Consider the following 20081-nt stretch of genomic DNA (forward strand, 5'->3'; position numbering starts at 1 on the left):
TTACAGGAATTTTCATAGCAAAAATTTCATCAAGTATCAAAAGTTAAAAACATGTGCAAAGTTATGCTACATTAGGAAAGATTTTTGAATCAATTTATCAATTTTAGGAGCTAGTGAAGTAATATCATCAAAAGTCAATCAATTTAACAATTTTCAAAGGTGATTAATCATTTGTTTTACTCTTTTTGTATTTTTTTGTATTTTTCTTTTTTTTTTTTTCTTCTTTTTTTTTTATATAATAAAGTAATGCTGTGGGGGAAAAATAAAAAGGGTCCATAAACTGTCGAATTGTCCAAGGTTGGCATTTCTTCTTTTACTGATAACAGCCGATTTTCTTGGTTTAAACAGTTAATAGTTTTCATCCATGTTATGTCTGCAGACATTAGATTCAGGTCCATATCCTTCTTCAGCTGATATCAGCTGCGGTGAAAGTTGAGGTCAAGTTGTCTGCAGGTCAGAACTCTGCTGCTATTCAGGTTACGTCAGACATACAGAGAAAGTGATGATTCCAGGTGTCATATTTCTTGAAATTATTTGGCTCTTTGATTTATTACTCCACGTTGTTTCAGACAACCGTAATCAAGCACTTCTCAAAGTCCTTCATGGTGTTCACGACCAGAACCTTGGACCGGTCCACATTCAAAAGAAGCAAGACAACGGCATAAGTCGAAGCACAACAGAGGTGGAATAAAACGATAATGAGAAACGGACATATTTACTGTGAAAAAAATTAATTAACGTAATTTCTTACTAACATACGTTTTGTTAGATGCATATGTGACTATGTGGAGAGCTGGCTAAAAAAACAAAAAGAAATGTTTCACTTAATAAATAACAATTAAAAAAATAATTGTATTTAATATCTTGTGAAGTTAAATAAAATTGCATTGAAATAACTTGGAGGGAACACAACTATCTGGGTAAACCTTAAACTAATTTTGTTGAAAATTATTGGTGACAATTATCACAACTTTTAGGAAAAACAGCTGGAACTTCAAGCTTTTTGTTCTTTAGTCATTGCAATAAAATGCATGTGCGATTGTGGAGACATCGTTCATCAATATGAACCAAAGAGTTTCCTTTTTTTTATGCTTTCGGTTGTTGGTTTGCTGCAGGATTTTTGACCAAGAAAAAATGTAAAAGGTTAAAAAACACTGCCCTAGAGGTCTGGTCCACTCTCAAAAGTGCATGTCTATGAAGACTCTCATTCATCCAGGTTGGTTCCATTGTAGTAGGTTTAGGGGATAACATCTGGACTTGGTTTTAAAGTTAGAAGACGTTTCACCTGGATGGAAGAATAAACCTGAGACCACCAGTCTCAGGTTTATTCTTCCATCCATCTACGGCAGTGTTTTGATACCTAAACAAACCAAACCAGTTCCACCTGGGTCGTTAATAGCTGAAAGGGATGACCAGTTTGGGGAGGGAGTCACTAGCTCCCCAACCCCCAGCTGAGGACAAAGGACTCTTAACGACCCAAACCATGTAGGCTAAGTTGACAATACCATCCAGTTTCAGGTCTGACTCCTCCCCCATGAGCGCATATATACCAGCTCTTCGACCAGCTAATTCAGGATTGACAAAACCTTTTGGATAAGAGGTGAAACGTCTTCTAACTTTAAAACCAAGTCCAGATGACAGCCCTTAAACCTACTACAATCTCAAAAGTGCAGTGTGAGAGTAAACCAAACAAATTAAGATGAAAATGTTAGGGGTGTTTTGTATTTAATTCTGTTGTGTTCAGCATCTGCTCCAAAGGTTTACTTGAAAAGAAGCATACTTTTTTTTAAAAATCAAAAAAAATGACTAATTTTATACACACAAACATCAAAAAGTTGATTTCACCTTAAGGTCACTGACATCAAAAACGGACAACAGACAGATCACAGTCTTTAAACATTAACATTCGTCCTACATAATGAGCACATTAAAGATAATACTAACATCAAACACTAACAACACACTGCTGAAACTGCTGTAACTTAAATACAATTAGTGAAGAGCTTCCAAGCATTATGAAACCAATTGAGGGAGAGCGACTTCTCAGCGATGGTTTTGGTGCAAAAGGATTATGGGATATAACAGCTTAGTGAAGCTGCAGAAAGACCGACATCTTTGCCACACTGTCAGCATATGGCAAGACTTTTCCAGGCTACAAGAGGTTGACGTCTCCTCTAACTTTAACACAAATTCACCTTCAGCATCAGTATTTTTGGCACTCTTTCAATGACCTTTTGAAAGTCCCACTCCGTTCCTCTTTTGTTCTTTTTCCAAAGCGTTCCCATTAGTCTTTTTATCATGATTGTGCTGTTTTAAAGTCAAAACTTTTCTAGAACACAATTTCTTTGGAGCCTCGGGAGCTCATTCGGAATTTGTCTCTGAGATGTGGGCGGGACCTTTGGGCGCAGCCACACCGCCCCTCTTCCCTTCCTGTTGCGAAGACTTCTGTTTACACACTTTGATTTTAGCTTACAGGCCCTCAAACCCCAACCTGACAATATCGTTGCAACAACTACGGGAAGCAATATTGGAGCTATCCAGCCGTACAGTTTTGGAGCAAGATTCCAGCTCAGACGAGGAAAACAAAGACGTACATGGATCTCGTCACAAATACTGTCTTTTTCAAGCAGCATGTTTTCATCTGCTCCCTATTCACAACAGTTTGTATTAAAAATTATCCTCAGAAATGCAATTTTATAGCTTAACTTTCTCATTTAATGTCATGCATCATCAGAAATATGTCACAAAACCATTATTTTCATTGGAGCAGGTCTTTAAAATAGCTTTCTTTTATTCTTTTTGCTGGTTTTAACGCAAAAAGACTGAAGGAAAGTCAGTATAAAAGCAGAAAAATCAGGTAAACTTCAGCTTTTCCTTAGCCCAATTTAAGTCTCATAATCTATAACCTTTGACATCCTGCATATAATAAAAAAGTAAGCTATCCCTCCTCCTTAACGTGCCCTCATTAGGTCTCAATTATTACTCAGAGCATCCGGTTTTATATACGGAAACAGGATTGTGAGAGGCTCCTTCCCTCCATGCATGTCATGAATCCATAAGTGTCTTTAATTTGGAGTAGAGGAAGGAGAGCCGCTGCAAGGTGACCCCTGCTGGACTCCTAATCATCAGCTGGTCTGGATGAGGTTAAGAATGGAAATTGGTTTGCCTGTGTAGTGAATCTATTATCATATCTCGGAACCTCATTCAACCCCCGGTCTTTGTTTCTCGCCACTGTTGGACGCAATTTTACATCTCTCCCCGTCTCTGAGTCCATCTATCTCCTCTTTGTCATTCACTCTTTTCTTCAGTTATGATGTGAAAAACCGCCTCAGCATATCTATAATGGGTTTTATTTAAATAGCCCTTCTTAAAGCTGAGGACATTGAATATGACATATGCAGTTATATTATTAAATCATGTTGAATTTTCTCTAAAATGTCAGCACACCGAAAAATCTAATCTTTTTTGTTTTCTTCCAGGTTAATCTTTTCATCAGTTTTTCCAATCATGCTAAACATTTATAGAAAAATCTTCTTACGATTATGAATGCTCATCTCTTTCCTCTACAACAGACCCGTTGCACGGCATTATTTTCACGACAAACCCATCGTGGATCATTAGAAACCTGCTGAACAAACGTCCAGACTGCCTCATTAAGCTGATCAAACCATCTTGCTTAATTAGAGACTGAGCGACCGACCCGTCTGGACCTCCTGTAACTTCAGAAAGATGGAAGGAACGCTGAAATATCCTCCCATCTGAGCGTGGAGCCATGCAGTCGACACAACAAAGGAAGCGGCGATGGTGAAACCCGATCTCAGTCCTGCCGAGTGTGCATTTCTGCCTGATAAACACCTATAATTCCTTTAGGCAAATTATCGAAAACAGATTAGGGGGAAAGTTGTCCCCTGAGTTTGTATCCATAGTTCTTTTCCAGCTTTGATGCAGAGTAAAAAAAACAAAAATGACAATCGATTCGCTTATTGAACTCATGCAAACAAAGCTAATTAGAGCTTGTGAGAAACTTGTTTTAGGAGCAAAATGATATAAGTGCTAATTTAACATTTTGAACCCCTGGGTTTGTGTTAATCTTTCACATTGATCATGTAAACAAAGAACATCATAAATATTGATGAATTGAAAGCTGTGAGGGGGGAAAAAATATTTTCATTTAAAAAAAAACTTGCTTGAATAAACAACACCTCCACAGGCAATAACATGTAACTGACTCAAAATACTTAAATACTTAAAATAATTGATTCATAATTCACTCAAGACGTCTGCTGACAACCCTTTCCAAACAACAAGGGTAAGATTTGCTGCACCCCCTCCCCCTCATAAATACAAATGTTCTTGACAAGGCTACCTCCCAATCTGTCACACAGAAAGGAAAATTACAGCCTCCTAAGGACTGACAGCTTACTAAAGCTGGAAATGTGGTATTTATTACTGCCAGCTCAGGCCGCGTCAGCTGCATTAAGACATCAGAACTGATAATGTAATTCTTTCATTAACTGTATAAAAATGTCGGTTCAGAGAGAAATCCAACACCACATCTGCTGTAAATCATCCTTGTCAACAGAAGCTGAGTAGTTCCTGTTCTCCTTCATGTCACAAACTGGTGTCGCAGGATCCAAACTTGGTGACAGAAACCTAAAACATTAAATAATGTCAAAAATCATGGAGAAATAAAAAAGGCTGGCACTCAAAACAAAGCACTCGTGAGCTTGCGTTTGTTTCACATTTGTTACTAATAAAGTTTAATACGAGCCAGGAGTTTACGTTTTGCTTTGACTGACTGCAAAAGCGCGGCTGTAATCGCACTAATTAAGAAGTGTTTCAAAGGTGGACCTTAATTAAAAACATGAAGTAAAAGTTCATGGATGACCAACACACCTTTATTGACGGTTATGACCCATCACTCGCAGCATACCCACAGAAAAAAATGCCATGAACATTTCCGCTGTACAGTACAGGCTCACCAAGCGGTCTACAATCTTGATATTTTGTGCATCCCACCTGTGTGTCCCACACAGATTTGGCCATTTTTCACCTGTAGGGGCAGTTAAGCTACGTTCACACCGCTCTAGGCAACACTTGTTCAAGTGAGCACTTTCAATGAAAAGTCTACATAAACACGCGTAACGTTTAAGACTTCAGCATTCAAAACTCTGGCATTCACATCCAGCTACGCAAGTTTCTACTACAGTTTTTTTAATGTGTCATTGCAAATTAAAAGTATAGCAGTGGCCCTAATGGTACAAGATGACAACAGCAGGCAGGTCTACTATTATTCCTTTAAGCTTGGCAAACATATTTTCAACCAAAACACATTTCTCTTGGAGGGCTAATTCAACATTAACCTTTGCTTGCTGCAGGGAGTGAAGTTTTCGAGGTTAAAAATGTTGTCAATATGCATAAAATACGAGCTTTATTTAGCGGACTAAATGTTAAAGTTCATGACAGTGTGATCAGAAAAAGACTGCGTGGGTAGAATACAGGAAGCCTGTCATAGGAAACTTCCATCTGTCTAAAAGTAAGGATGTGGGAAAACAGGTTTGTAAGGATCCACTTGAACAACATCCTGTGAACAAACAAGACAAAGAGAGCATTTACACTGCATGGCTCAAGTGACCCAATTCCGATTTTTTTCCTCTAATGTGGCACAGATCGGATATGACCGGTGAACGAGTAAGCAGGACACAAGCGCATGGATTCCAATTTTCTCAGATCACATACAGGGCTCATTCATATGTGGAAATTAATTGGACACGAATCGGATACGTGCATTTGCGTGTGCCATGTAAGCAGACAAATCGGATATTCCCCAGTGAATGCGAGTCGTACGTCAGTGACATCAACTCAGGACACCACCAACTGAGATCACATGACTTATTAAAGTGCTTTGCTTTTGTGCGCTGATTTTGCTGTTTGAGGACAGCTGGCACCCCATCAGCGTGTTACCTTTCAGCCTCATGCTTCGTTATTTCCACTCCGGTCCCGGTCGGGACGCAAACAGTAACTAATCAAGTGGGACACTGTTGCTCCGTAGCAGGCTAGAAGCCGTTTATTTCTTTGCTTGGATCAAACTGTTAGTACAGCACAACATCTGCACACACTTCCTTGTTCAAAACTCAGAGAGACATAAGCCGGCCGAGCAGGCCTCCTTTTTCCTCTCCCGCGCATCCCTTCTCCTGCCTCATCCAGGAGCGCCGAAGGCAACGCCTCCTTCCGTCCTTGCGCTGCCTCCATGACAACCGCAGTCACACACAAAAAACACAACAAAAAGGGAGGGTTTTGCCACGCTAAACGTTTGCCATTTGGACCAACACGCATCTTCTAAATGTGCTTTTATTACTGTTATGATTAATATTAAGGGCCTGGTCGCTCATAATTTCTTAAATCCGTGCGGTCAGTGCTCAGGTCTGCGGAAGGCGGAAATGCTGCTACATTACGCAGTCCTCAGACGTTTGACAGTTTCAGCATTGTATAGCGTAAATGCAAAAATCGAATACGGGTCACTTTTAAAAGTTGATTTAGGCAGGTGATCAAAAAAAATCGGATATAGTCAGAAAATCGGATTTGTGCATCAAGACCTGCAGTGTAAATGCAGCCTAAGAGTAAAAGCTACACTGCGCAAATACTTGAAAAAGTGTCATGGTGCCTCTGGAAGTCCTCCCCATCCAGTCTCTGTTTTGCTCTCTGGATTGGACCCAGCAGTCGGCACTCAACTCATCAACCTGCCTGCTCTGCTTAAGAGGAACCTTCACCAGAATTCATCGCCAATTCGATCCCCCTCTACGGTGCTCTACCTGGTCTCAAGTCATGTTTTCATGTTTATTCAATCAATGCGCAAGTTTTTTTTAATCAATTTCTCTATCTCGTCTACAGGACAGTTTCCAGCCACACCACGACTCCATGTCACGCCACGACTCCCAACCGCTCTACAAGAGTTACTACGCCATTGGATAAACAACATCCCAACTTACCAACTGGGCTTCTTCCGATCATCTACAGACCGGGACAATAAATCATTAAATCCATTCCGTTCTCCTGTTGTCCTTCCAGCTTCCAGCAACTGGAACTATGAGAATAATTTGTACTAACATCTGTCTGTCTGTTTTTTACACTCGAACCACATGCCTAAACCTTACCCCTCCAAAATTTTTTTTTTTTTTATTTTTTATTAAAAACAAAATGAGCTCCAGTTTGACTTAGTTTTTGTGGGTATTCATGCATTCATATTCGTATGCAAAGTCTAAGTTTTTTTACATTTTTTTTTTTTATTATTGATCCAGCAAGCAGTCTGTGCTTTATAATATAACTACACACCACCACTTCAAAAGCACAAAAATGTCTACAAACTGGACTGTTAGTATAATTATGGTATAATTTTTGGCTATTTCTGAGTTTACTTTGACATTCTCACTCAAAAGATTTTTACTTTGCCGGGTTTGGCATCAATTTTCTATTTTTGGCACAACCTCAACCATGTATTTTTACAATATTTTGATAATTTATTTCACATACTATCTTAAGCTGGATCTAAAATGACACAAGCACACAAAAAGAATCTTAGTAGAAATTGTTTCGTTTTTTAGCTGTGGAAATCAAAATAACAAACCTTTTTTTGTAACTGAAGAATGAAGATTTATAGTGTAATTTTAAATATTAATTTAAAATAAGTTACCATATCATTTCATTGAATTAATAAATTAATTTCATTTTAACATTTTTATTGGACCTTTTGGAAACAACAAAAAGCATTTTTTCATATTAAAATTTAGCAAATGTTTAGAACAGCTTTTATTAAATGTATTTATTTATTTTGTCGTACCACTAGAAGTTCCAGTGGAATGTATAATGTACAATTAGGCTTTGAACAACAGGAACAGTAGAAGAAAAACTATTCTTATGCAACCTGTTTCTTCTACACAAGCACTAAACAACAGCAATAACAACTATAACAATAATAACAATAAATCTTTCCAAATGCACTCTCCTATCCCTCCTTAATCCATTTTAGTCTCTACTTATTTGAATTTGTCCTGATATATTTGTCTACTAATCTGGGTTTAAATGTTTTTTTTTTTTTTTTTTTTTTATGTAATGTAAAAATAAAATACAAACACAATTCCACAGTTTTATCTTGCAATCGCTGTTTGGTGACCTCCAGAAATATGTGTGCATAAAACATAAAGTATCTTTAATGAGTCTTGTAGTAAAGCATAAAACATATAAGGTAAAGCCACATCTATAGTTTGAAGCCCCTATCCGTTGGAAGGGATACATCGCAATGCCTAGAAAATGCCCTTTAAATGTGGTCATGTGATTTTAGCTGTGGAGCATCAGAATTCCTACAGTAGTTAAGGAACCTGTCAAGGGGTTGGAACCAATCAACAATGTTTTTTTTAACAAGATCGGCACCGTTTTTGGCTCCAATCACAATGATGTCAAACCTGACATGACCTCACAACTGCTCAACCTCATCTGGGTGTGTTGTAAAACATCTTAATCTCCTCCTTACCTTATAGCAAAGAAAAATTTGGAATTCCGGTTTTCTTTTTTGCCCCAGAAATATCCGTCAGAACTTTGTGAAGCTGCAAAACACGGTGACCTTTAGCGATCTGATTATGTTAATCCATGTTTTTAACCACACAGTCCCACTGTGAAGAAGCCACATTTGCTTCCTGCAGAGCAGAGAGAAGGTGAAAACTCAGCAGACTGGATCACTCGGCCAAAAATAGACTGCTGCAAAGACGAGCGCAAGTGAAAACAGGAAGGAAACAAAAACAAGAGATTAAAAGAAGGAAAACATTTGCCTCTTTAGTTTATTTCAATGCCTCATTAACTTTTAAAACATTAAAACAAACTGCTTGATTACATTTTAATCAACCTGCAAAAATCTTTATTTTACGTTGAAAATGACTTAAGTGATAAAACATTTAGTCTGTTTTTTGTCAGGGTGCCAAAGTGCTTCTCAATAAAAAGATAGATCAAAAGAACATTTAAAATTGAGCTAATTCAGGATAAAGATTTTAAAAACAACAGCATAAAATACAAAAAGCATTAAAATACAGAAAAGATGTATAAGTATTCTATAGAATTAATAAAAGAAAATGAGATGCCACCGACTAAAAGCTATTCCAAAAAGGTAAGCGTTTAGTTGTTGTTTAAAGCTATTCAGGTCTGATGTCAAGCACAGCTCAAGAGGAATATTCTTCCGCAACTGGCGGCCAGCAATAGAAAAAGCACATTCACCCCACGAGATATATGTTAGGACTAAAGTGCTTTGAACTGAACTGATTGAGAATGTAACAAGAGGAATTACAGGATTAAAAGAAAACTGTCAGATTGTTATATAAAAAACTCCTGGCAACATTTTAGCTTGAATGAACTTGCATCCATTTATGGCGTTCCAGAAACCTTTGGCTGTAGAACTGGACTGAGTGACCCCTCCCCACTGGCTTTACAAACAGGAGGTGCCCACTGGCTCCAAGAAGTCAGAATCCCATAGACTTCTATAGAGAAATAAACAGCTATGACTGTCTTTCTATTTGTCAGGATAACCATTCTTGCTTACCAATGTTGTGATATTTTGTTTCTGTACCGTGTATCTTCCAAAAGTGACCGGTCTCCAATAAACATCGGGTCTCACAGGTGTCCTTTACTTTAGATGCCGGTCTCTAATAGTGGCCGGGCTCCTTTAGGATTCCCCTGTCATGTCTACAGAACGACAGAGACCCAGATGCTGGAACCCGGAATGAGACACAGAGTTCAGATGACTTGGAAAAGGGATTTAATGAGGTAGCAGGACAGGTAAGGCACAGTTTCTGGAGGTCCAGAGATAGAGAGACTGCGGCCCGTGGCGTCACTGGTGGATATACTCATAGAGTCCAGAGTCGTGGATCCGTCTCGTGAGGGTGATAGCTCGGCAGAGGCTCGTATTGAGGTCGGAGGGAACAGATCAGATGAGGATTCCAGAGTGCAGCAGGTTCGGGCGACCACTCGTGGCTGAGGTTTCCATCAGGGGCAACGGACTGGCGTTGAATGATGATCCTGGAGCTCCTTATGAAGGCAGGTGAGGCGATGAGGTAAGTGGTCGCAGCTTGGATGAATCAGGAACCAAGCGGAGAGGAGAGGTGGAGGAGTCTGACAGAGGCACCATGACATCCCCAGCCCAAAGTGGACACAGTTGTGCAGACGCTGGGTGTCTGTGGTATTTGTGTTGTGAGCCAGTGTAGCGATGGCCAAGAAATGCTCATTGGATTCTTAAACTTTGTGCTTTGGCATGTGCTAAAGAACATTCGGGTGAGGAGTCTGCACCACATATGGCGATGGATCCTACATGTATCAGAGGATGTTGCAAGCTGACGGATGATATTGGGAAGACGGCTGCAGAAAAAGGAACAACAAGCAAACGATTGCCTGGTGGAAGTTTAAAGAAAGCGAACGACGAATTAGAAGAACTGGTTTGAACATGGGTTAAAACAAAGATAATTTTTCTTAATACGGAGGTTGATGCTTTAAAAAGAAGAGAAACTTTCACAACCAGAAATAACCTCTCAAATAGATGCCTCTCTCTAAAAAAAAGCTGCCATACTTTTGGAATAAACTCTGGGGCTACTATTGGAAGATCTACGATAGTTCAAGTGACTGAAGCTATAAACTGAGCAGATGCCTCAATCAAAGTAGGGGGTGCTTGTTGGCCAACATCCAAACATCCAAAATGTTTGATTGACAGATTTCAAGTGTTGTGGACTTCCAACAAGCTCACTCTTGATTGGCAAAAGTGGTTGCCATAGAAACTCAGACCAGATGGGACCAATCACTGCTTACTGTTAACATTGGGCTCCAACGTGGCTGCAGAAAAATGGTGACTGAATTGACTTCATTTAGTTAAAGATGGTAGTAGGCCATTTTCTGTGAGTGACATCACGCACATATGGTCCAATTCTCATTTACAGTCAATGGTCAACTTAGTTTTACTGGGTCACCAGTACCTCGCAAAGTTCTGTTCCGTAAACAAGGAAGCACCAAATGTTGCAGTTCCTCCAAAGACCACTGGAGGCAGAACCATTTAAACCAGCTTTCCTTTTTTTCCCTCTGGTTTTCTCCCAGAGCAAAAGGATGAGACGAGATCTCTGAAATAATCCGAATAGGGTTGATCGGAGTATCATAACCTAATAATATAAAGAAGGAAATTCAAAGAGTTAAAAAAAAATGTAAAAATTGTTCACATCTAATGGGCATAGATGCAAACTCCTTCAACATCCCCAAACCCTGCACTGCATAATAGAACCACATCAAAGAAATGTGTGAATGCACAGTCAGAAATCATCCCAATTAGCCCATTTATGTCGGAGCTCCAGTGAAAAAGCTTCATCAAAGTGTTTTTCTTTCCGGGCTTTGAGGGGATAATTTTCTATTATGCCAGCTCGCAGGCTCCCAAGCTACAACCCCCGGACAAAACAGCTGTGGAAGAAGAAAAACATGCCGTCTGATAATGCAAACAGATGCTCCAAGAAAGGTTTCATATCCCAAACATCAGTTAGACACAATTTTCTTGATTTCCTGCAACTAAGTGATACTGCAAATGAGTCAGTGAGAAGATATCAATAGGACGAAATACCAGGATTCAGAGCACTGTAATTAGAGATTGAGTTCAATGAAAAGAAGTGTTTGCTCTTTGACACAGGTCACCCACAGAGAAACAAATACTATCTAAATGCCATCGGGCGCAGCAGAGGCAAGAGGGCCTCATGCTGGGACGAGCACATCAGTTTATTTCCAGATATCTTCATCTTTGCACCATTACATCTTTGTCAAATGAGTCACAGAAGATGAGAAACTGGCAAAGCGGAGTTAAAAGGTTTGGTTATGATCTCCGGAACAATAATGAGTCTAATATTCATTAGTTTGAGCTGATTTCTCTGACAGTTTATTAAAAATGACAAACTGACGGAAAACGATCTCCCGGTTTCTGCTCGGACTCGGTGGCTGCAGCTATCGCAGCACCCATCAGTAATTACTGCAAGTTGTCAACACTTTATCACAGAGGTCTGCGTCACAGACGCACAACACGTTGCACGCACAAAAGAAGCCTCAAAAACACACCGTCGGCGGCGTGACAGTACATTACCCTTCTGTCCTTCGTGAGAAAACCCTTCTATTCCACACAAATTCATTTACGCAACTGTTTATGGACCGGCCAGCAAATTGGTTTCTATAAATATCTTGCTTTTTCCTTTGCTATCTTTCCAGATATTTTGCAAACCTCTCACTTCTTCTGTCATGCAACATTAACATAAAAACCAATTAAAACAGCTGTGAGTTTCCTCCATTGGTTCAGAGTGAAACCGTATTGTGAAAGTGCGACACAAAGATCATCTTTATCGTATCTTCCGGTTTCAAACCATCTAGCAATCCATCACAGAGCAGGAAAGGTCGCGGTGTAAGTCGTGCGATTTACATACTTAGCTGCATGCAAACCCTACATCATCACAACATTAAATATGATTTATGATAAGTGACAACAGCATCAGCGTTTTTAATTATTAATCGAAACGAGTACAGAAGAGTCATCTCTCAATCCTCCCACACAGGTAATGGGGTTATTTGTTGTGTGAAGGCCCTTATAGTTTGATTCATTTGACAACAGTCCCTTGTGTCGAGGGGAACAACAGCAGCACACAGATAAGGCCGCCGCTCTCGCTGATCCGCTGACATTGACCTGTCAAGCAGGAAAGTGCGCACACGCCCTCATTTATACTGATTTAACACTGTTCCATGCAGTGTTGCAAGTCCTCCTTGTTGAGCTATTGGCACCACAGCAGGCGCTGGCGGTCGGCCTGAGACCCCCCCCCCCACACACACACACACACACACACTCGACTTGTACCCTCTTTGAACTGAATGGAAACATATTAAGAGGTCAAACTGGAAGTGAACTTTGGTACAACAGAGTTTCAAAGTCAACATGATTTACAATTGTAAAAGCAAGTGTGCATGACGGCACTGTGTGTTTATCATTCAAAGCGTCTGCCGCGCCGCACACAGGTAGGCAAAGCCTGTTTCAATCTGCAATAATTGCAACTCAGGAACAGAACAAATTAGTCTAATAGCTGAAGGGTGGCTTCAAAGCAGCAGTAGAGGTCAACTAGCTGGAACTGCGTTTGGCTGTGCTAAACAAAGGCAAAGCAGGTCACGCTAGACGCCTGTTTCTGCGATTTAAACGCTCACTGTGGATTTCCCAGCAGACGTCAAACACAGAGCCGTTGATTTTTGACTTTATTATGAAATCGGAAAATTCTGATCTGACTCTTTATGAGAGTTTATGAATATGTTTGACAGACTTTTTGGTTTGTTCATTTCAGGCAGGGGATGGGAAACTCCAGGCCTCAAGGGCCGATGTATCAGCATGATTTGCAGATATCCAAGCCCTACTCGTGACTGATTACATGGTTTAGGTGTATCCAGCCAATGAGAACATGCCAAAGCAAGGTATGTTGGAAAATGTAGGAATGGAGTTGCCCATTCCTGGTTTAGCCAATAAGGATTTTCAATGGCAGGTTGTTTGGAAAACATGCTGGACACCGGCCCTCAAGGCCTGGATTCTGACACCCCTGATTTAAGGCCATTATCACAACTGTCCTCACCAGTGAATGCGTGCCCCAAGGGAACTGCAAGACACACCACGTAAGATGCAGCCACTCCTCTCTACGACCCTCCATGGGTACAGAAATCCCAAAAACCTGCAGCCACCGTGCAGGTCAACCCCCTGTACGAGTGCATGAGACTAAGTCATAAAATCAGTGATGCCAACCATGGAAACACAAACTAAGGTTTGAAAAATTTAGCCACGAAGTTACAAATGTCTAAATTTGGCACAAAAGACTAGCAAAGGTCTTTAAGAAATACAATAATAGAAAGTTACTTTTGAGAGATCGGAGCGAACAAGTGTGTTGATGGCAGAATCAAAAACAGTAGAAAGACAGAAAGATGTAAAGGTTCATCATCATCATCTCCTGTAGGGCGAGAGTGTAACGACCCTGAGTTGTAGGCTTTTGCTATTGCCGTTGGTCTTGATGCAGTTTGAAAGCTGCCATGATATACCATGGCGTCCAAGGCTTGCCTTGTGGTCGTCACCAGCCAATGGCCTTTGTATCAAACTGGAGGATGGCTCTCACTGGATGGTGTAGTGGTAGGCGAGGCGCATGGTCAAGCCAGTGGGTGTGGCGCTGCCCAGCCAGGCAGGACACGTGTGGGTTCTTAGCACTTTGTTGGAGTTGCGCCAGGGCCATTTGATGTTCTCCGTGGTTCTGAGCACTTGGCTTTCAAAGCCATCTATTCTTGATGCCATGGTCTTGTTGAGATATCTCTGAGCCCTGAAGCAGGATGGTGAGTATGGCCTAGTTGTAAAGACTGACATTCGTCTTGCGTGCGATGGTTTGATGCCACCAGTGTGGTGTCCAGAGAGACTGCCTTTGGCTTTAGGCCCCCTTTGTATGTCACTGTGGAGCCCAGATAGGGGAAGATGCTGTGAGAAGTTTTCAAAAGTTCCCACTGGTGTTCAATAAGTAGTCAGCGAATCGTTTGGATCTGATTCGAACAAAAACATGATGAGACAAACAGAAATTAATCAGAAATAAAAAATAATTTACATTACCAAAAAAAAATAATAAAAATACTGTATATATTTCGGTGAAATTACAAAAGGTTAGTAGCAATTAGAGTTTCCATTCCATCACACCCACTTTCCCTGTACATCTAAACACGCAGACTTCGAATGGCTTAAGAATCTGATTACGAACATGTTCCTGCACGCCACACAAACAACGCCAACCCTGAAAAAAACCCCAATCAGTAAATCCATCTCTGCTCTGCCTGCCTGTCTAAGATCATGCCACTATCTGTTTGTTTATTCCTCAAAATGCATCAGCGAAAGCAAATTAAAGCTCATATCTCCGTGCTCCAGGCTTCCCAATAATATTTCCAATCAGACGCAGAATTATTTAGCTATGTGTGAGCAGCGATTTGTAATATTTGTGATCGCTGAGGCTGCATCGCCAGCACGGAGGACAGAGTGGGAATGAGATTAACTGTTAATTGAGCCGTTATTTATACAGCATATTCATATTTATCTCACTGGCAGAAATGTATACAGTTTTTGCAAAAGCCCTCATTTCTGTTTTTGTATCAGGTAGTGAGTAAAACCTGATTTTTTTTTCCTTGTGGAAGAAAAAAGTTTTTGGCAAAATTGAAAATTAGTAAAGTTTTCCAAAGTATTTCAGTCATCTTAAAAACTATTAAAGCTCAAGTAATGTGTGCCTGAAATGCTGGAAACCCTGGAAAAATGTCTGCAAGGTTTAACTTTTTTGTTTACTGGTTTGTATCCTTGAAAGTCGTGCTCCAATCATCTTTTGATTTATTTTCAAAGCGTTTCCAGGTGGTCTTTTATTTGTGATTATGCCTTTTTTAGCCAAAATCCTTGATCCGTGTTTTCTAAGATATTGTTTCTGCGTAGCAACATGAGTTAATTGAAAATTCATTCTGAGTTGTGGGCGGGACAGTTAATGCGGAGTAAGCCCCTTTTCCTGACAGTTGGTGAGAGCTCTCTGTTTACATGCTCTCCCGTTGGCTTACAGCTCCTCAGAACCCCAACCTAACATTACCAGTGCAACAAAAATGGCGAACAATATTGGAGCTCCCTCCATCCCTCCCTTTTGAGCTAGATTCCATGTTAGACGTTCGTGGATCTATCTGGCTGCAAGTGGATCCATCAGACTGGAGGATGGGGGCCTGGTTGCAGACAAGATGGCGCCCTCACATCATCAGCCAGAAGTGGAACTTCTGCAAGATTTCAGAATTGTAGCACCTTCTATTAAAACTTTTTAATGTGAACAAACTGTTCAGTGTGCAAGACGAGCTAAAAATGGGGCAAAGAAGGGTAACCATTGTGTTCCTTCCAAAAAGGATATGAACAAAAGTGTTCAGAAACACTGTTTACATTCCATATCAGTAATGAGTCGCACATCGGTGAATAGCCGCTTTACAGTGTTGCTTACCGGCACAAAGCTGCTTATCTCTGCTGATCAGCTGATTCACATTGATCTCAAAAGGAGTTATGGTATTCCAAAGGGCATAGTAGATTTTGACAGAGATATCTTCATCCTTGAAGGCTTAAGGCTGAACACGAAAGAAAAATGTTTTCGTCTGCTCCTGATTCAAAATGATTTGAATAAAGAAATACACAGAAATGCAATTTTTTTAATAAATATATATATATATTTTTCTGACTGATTTTATTGCTTTCATAATGGATACAAACAAGTGCAGAATCATAAAACGTTAAGTGGAAAATTTAAAAAAGTGGAAATATTTATTTGTTTTATAATTTTTTTGTCATTTCAATTTATTTTCGTCAAGTTTTCTTTCTGACTAGCAGAAAGGAAAGTGTTTAAGAGTCTGAGTTCCTCTTTGCTTCAGGACACTTTGAATTAAACATAAAAAAGAATGAATGCCTAAAACTGCATTAGTTAAAGTATTTAAATCTGGACTCTAAATATTTAAACGCCTTGTTTAGTATTTTTCTAAGTCATCATATTTTCACTTGGCTCTTATTTAATGTCAGTCTGATTCTCCCATCAGAATTTCTCCTGTGTTTAACTCAGCTCTCAAGATAAGATCATTTTTCCTTGGTTTTTCTTTTTTCTGTCACAGGTTCGGTTCATCTTGACCTTCCCGCCTGAAAACGTTTTAGAAAAATACCTCAAATCAACCACTGACCGGTAAAGGTTGAGTAAAAAAAAAATCCTTTCAAGCAGTTCTTTGGATGGAAGCATACGGATCACAAGCTGTCAAATAAAAACGCATTTTTGTGATTTAAATACTTATCCAAAGGCTAGCTGGTAAAATAAAAATTGCACTAAGCAGCTGCCCCCCTTAGACCCCTGTAGCTCCGCCCCTGCAAGCCTGCATTCCCAACCCTGGATTGAGTCTCCTTAAAGGGTCTTTATCATGCTATTTGTAAGCCTTTCAGAGTAAATTATATCCATATGTATGATAATATATTAGCTTTGCCACACTAAAGACTGAATTTTGTAGGAAATAAAAGTTTTTTTCACAGTTCATTTTTCGATCCGGAAGTAAGACGATTCGATCACTGAGGCAACATCTATTTCCTGACATCAACCTAGAGTCGTCTTCAGCAGCCCATCGGCGTTTCGTGCCAGCCAAAACAACAGCATCTGGACTTTTGCAAAGATGGACATGCACAGATAAACTATGTGTGTGTGTTAGCCTGGGGGCGGAGCTGATAGTGCTGACTCTTCCTGGAAGGGGCTGTTCTCACTTTGTGACGTCACAATGTAAGGATCCACTGTGGATTGGGAGGGGTCGGTGCTCAGAGAGCAGATTTTTAGAGGAATACTCAGAAATGCGTGAACCATTCAAAATAATGGGGTTGGTTTTTGTGAGGAACTAACATTATAATACACTTTAAAGCTCAAAAAGACGATTTTACATGATATAAGCCCTTTAAACCAAAGGAATGTTCCATGAAGCTGTACAATGACGATGATAGGAATATTTGTTCTAAGAATCTTTTTGGAGGAATGGACTCATTAGGATTCATTTCTTGAATTGCAAAATGAAAGTGGTGAAATAAAAAAGGTCAGACCTCTCTGCCCGTCCCGATCTTCTTCGTTTTCCATCTAATGAAACCCGATTGTCTTTTATCATCAGCCTTGTGGAAAAGACAGCATTGACTTTCAGTCACTAAATAATGACTTTAACTGCCCTCGTATGGAAAAACCGTGTGAAACGTCTCACTGCGGTGGGACGGAGAAATGTGATTTGTGCTTGATGCGAACACTGGTTCTAGCAAATGTAAGGTAATGGAGGATATATCCTTCCACATCGCCGACTGACGCCGGGATTTGCTTTCGTGGAAAATCTTTCCGACCTTGTTCGAAACCCATTTGGCGGCATAAATTCCCTGAGCTTCACTCTTAGAAGTCAAATTCCCCCCCCTGCTCCCTGGATAATTTCTTCTGATCCATTACCCGGCATGCGGATGTTTGTAGCTGCTGTGGCAGAAAGCAGAGGCAGACTTCACCGACACAGTCGAAATTATTTGCCACGGATGCTTTTATTTGATTTCCCGTTGTGTCGAAGCACACAGTTGTGCAATACAATATTGTGTTCATTAGTTTATGTACATTATCCAAGGAATCTAATGGTTTATGAGTGCAAGGCCAACAGCTGAGGGCTCCTGTGATTTAGGGTAATGCTTGTTTTATGGAAATCAAAGCAAAAAATAAGAATAGTTCTTGCAACGCACAGATGCCTCCCCTCCTGCTGGTCCCTCGGTTGTCTCCTGTCATGACAGTTCTGTTCTTTCCTCACCCCCTCCCTCCATCTCCCTGTCTTGTTGCTGTCAGAATGCATTAGGATGTTGCTAACGAGTGACTTAAATTAGGATCCCCCACAGTCCAATCCAGGTGTGGCTAATGAGGTGGCAAGACAGGAGATTGGCGCCCCTCCTCCACCTCTTTCACACCCCGAACAATAAAAAAAAAATCTTGTGTGGCAGCATGTGAAGTTTGGATGTAAACAGATCAACAACGCCTCGTGTTTTGCTGTGGATTTATGGGAACTTTCCCCAAAATGGTTGTACACAGACAAGCTTAATGATATGGAAATTGAAGTTCCTGAAACGCAGTCGTGACTTCTCTTCTCGCGGCCGTTCATTAGTTGGGAGCTCAGATGGATGTCGGTGGGCTGTGATCTGTTATCGTTCCTGAAGCCTGGCCTCTTACGAACGGGCTAAATAGGTGGTCTCCCTCCACTGGAGGTGGAAATGAATCTGGCCTCGGCTCCCCAGGCCTCCCGGCTCCCCTAACACCCGGCTCGTCTCCCCGTCTACCTATCTAGGCCATCTCACTTTGTTTGACGTGGCCACTGCCAAGCGTGCATCTGTGCCGGAAACTTCCGAATGATCAACTGCAATGCGATTTTCCTGATTCCTATTAAATGGCTTCCTTTCTTGGGCAGATCTGATGTACCGAAGCGGCAGAGTCAGCTGAATATTCACATTTGCCGCTCTTCATCACTGTCCATCAAGCTGCCTTTACTTATCAGGATCAACAGAGACCTTGACAGAGTGACAGAGTCACAAATGATAGCTGCAATCTGTCTTGCATGAAACTTGTGAGAATAGTAATCTTATTACCATTTCTCCTCGCCTCCTCAGCATGTTTCTGGTTCAGGAGTTCTCTTACTTTTGGAGTTTCTGGACCTTCTGCCGGAGCACAGACAAAGCTGTCACTCCTCACACACACTCTTTCATTACAGCCTCCTGTGAAGATAATTATGTTAATTCAGCTCACAGGGAGCGCCTCGCAATAATGCAGATGTCAGAGCAGTGAGCAAAGCCTGCCTTTGAAAGAATAGCCAAAACGAGACTTACCCAGAAAAATAGACACAAATTAAATGCTGCCAGTCAAATACGCATTTCCATAAACGTACCTTTCCTCCGTTTGCAGGCGTAATTAAATCTCAGCCATATTTAAATTCAGAAGAGGAAAAACAATATACTTACTTCGACGTGGGTTCTATCAGATTCCGCTGAGAATCTGACGATTTGATACGACCCACAGATCATCCATATTTATCAGCTGACGCCGTCGTTTCAGGAAATGTCAAAAGCAGCAAGTCCGGAGTTTGTTTCAACTCACACAAACATGTCATTGCTTATTTGTCTAATCGGAATAACAAAGAACAGAGCATTTCACACCACAAGAGTCTGCTGTGACTCATGGAGGGACGAAAACATGGAGGTGCTAGAAGTCGCACCTTCTGGTTTTAGTCACTGAATGCTGCTCGTGGCTATGAAACGCTGCCGGTATTGTTGCACAAGTTCACACTTCCAACAAGTTCACTTCAGGATCACTGAGCAGCGGTTGAAGTTCAGGCAGATCGGTAGCTGAAAACGGCACATCAAGTTACAAGTTTGGAGGCACAATCTGAACTCCCATGACTATAATAGACCTAAGAGGACGAGAATGTATTTGTATCTA

Source organism: Oryzias latipes, chromosome 19 (assembly GCF_002234675.1).
Source record: "Oryzias latipes chromosome 19, ASM223467v1".
NCBI lineage: Eukaryota > Metazoa > Chordata > Actinopteri > Beloniformes > Adrianichthyidae > Oryzias > Oryzias latipes.